Below are 2,606 nucleotides of genomic sequence, written 5' to 3'. Positions count from 1 at the left end.
TGCATACAAACATACATACAAGTATACATACCTGCGTATGTACCTACGAACATGCATACATGCATCTGTGTCACTTTGCCAATTAAAAAATGGCACTTGTTCGATTTCACTCCTTTTATATAACCAGTTATTTAATCGATTACTTATCTAATCGTTTGAGCTATTAATCACTTGTTTTTGTTTTTGTTTTTTGTTTTTTTCATATTCCTTTCGTAACCATACGCGAACACATTAATGATGTGTTTTCGTTGTTCCGAGTCTGACACGTTGTATCCAGTTTTGATCTGCTGAGTTTTGTTAATGTACACAATCACAAAAGAGGGAACAACATGGACACGTCATAGATGAGTTTGCGAATGACGACAAGAGGATTCCAATAATTCAACTAGTTAATTGATTGATCAAACTCTAGCAATCCATAAGCTAATTGATTAATTAGACGGCAAATAATATCACAAAGAACTGAAATAGAACCAGTGTTTGTTTTTATTGGCAAAATGATCCTTCCATGATGCAATATCTGTTTCAACACACGATTTCATATCAAGAATACTCGAAAGCTGTGTTTCTGAACCACTTTTTTTTTTTTTTTTGGTTTGCCTGTGAACTCCTTTCATTCTTATTTTCCAAGAAGGAAGTCGACACGTGACCAAGTAATACCACTTCTTAGAACCAAGAAATTATTGCACGTGAACCTTTGTTTTTTTTGATTGGGTAAAGTGTTGCATAACATGAACTAACTTTTCAGCGCAACAGCTCTAACACCTGTGGCACATCAGAGACTGAGAGCAATTGCACTTCAGGTGTTTATATGCGAGTTCACCTTCATTTAAAACCTAGTTCTAACGTGAACTAGGAGACATTCAGTTGTAATTGTATACATACATATATACACACATTTATACATACATACTTACATACATACGTATGTACATTCATAATACCTACCTACCTACCTACCTACCTACCTACCTACATACATACATACATACATACATGCATACATACATACATACATACATACATACATACATACATACATACATACATACATACATACATAAATACATACATACATGCATACATAAGCAACCAATTAGCTTCTAGAGCGTTGAAGACATTGTTTCGAGGCAATCGTTCCGGTTCCCTACGCCCAGTGTTCAAATCCTGTCGAAGTCACCTTTGCTTTCATCCCTTAGAGGTTGATAAATAAAGTACCAATCATTTTCCTTTTCTGGAAGACTATGGACAGATTTTGAGAAGGAAATGCTTCACCAGGTCTAAAATTACTCAAGATACAGTCTCTCAGCAACCCATACATGGGGTTAAGAACCCATGGCACACTATGGCGCACGCATGTGCAAACACACACACACACACACACACACACACACAAACACACAGTGACTATAAAATCTGGAGACATGAAAAATACCACAAATATTCTGGTGAAATGAGCTCCTCACTCAGCAGATATTAGTCCCCTTGGTTTCATCTTCTGGGATATGCTGACGGAGAAGAAGTACTAAATGAAAATTCCAGTGATGAATCAGCGGAAGGAACGCATCATGAGTTTGCTGAAATTGGTGGAATAGTGAATTACTACCACGGGTTCATGTGAATGTTGCAAAGTGCATCCAACTTTGCACCACTAATAGCGAAAAATCATGTTGAAAATGTTATTTATCGTTTATTAATGTAGCTAATTAAAATTATTGAAAGCATATTTGCCAATATATAACTTTACAGTGTCACCTTGTATATAAGCATATACACATTTATATATACATATATACATACTTAAATGCATACACACACACAGGCACACATACAAACACGCACGTACGCACAGACCCCCCCCCACACACACACACACACATATATAAGAAATTAAAATAACAAGGGAATAAGAAATGTCATGAACTTAATTATCTTACACCTGGTTCTGTTATAAGACGCAATGCACACAAAGTCGAGTCCTTGTGTGAAAACCTATAGTTCCGTTGGAGCTTCAAAATGAAGTGCAATTTTGTTTTGTTTGGTAAAGCATTTACATTTGTATATATACACACAGAAAAGCATTACCATATATATATATATATATATATATATATATATATATATATATATATATATATGACAAATGAAGGTTATTTTAGTTCTTACATACGTCTCACTATTATGGATTAAATGTTCCAAATGCATTTGGACGAATCATCAGGGAACGCTTCATTACTGCATTAAGTATTCCATGATGACGCGTTCTGGTTGAATATCCGAATGCACTTAGAGCACCCAATGCAGAATTCCAAGTGAAACTTACATAGGAACTAACAACATAAACTTCTGTTTAACTTAATTACTTAGCCACTACACTAGACTGAAATATGATAATCTATGTGGAGCTCGAAACATAGCAGTTACAGTTGTAAATCTGCTTGTACACACAAGATAAACGGTACATATATATATATATATATATATATATATATATATATGCATATAGGATTCACTGGTTAATTGAAAACCACTCGTCGTTTGGTGCCTATAAATAGCATAACTTATATGTCTCCCTTAAGTAAAGAAGTGGATGCGTGTCTTCTGAG

The sequence above is a fragment of the Octopus bimaculoides genome, chromosome 20, assembly GCF_001194135.2.
Source record: "Octopus bimaculoides isolate UCB-OBI-ISO-001 chromosome 20, ASM119413v2, whole genome shotgun sequence".
Classification (NCBI taxonomy): Eukaryota; Metazoa; Mollusca; class Cephalopoda; order Octopoda; family Octopodidae; genus Octopus; species Octopus bimaculoides.
Note: the sequence above shows the minus strand (reverse complement) of the source record.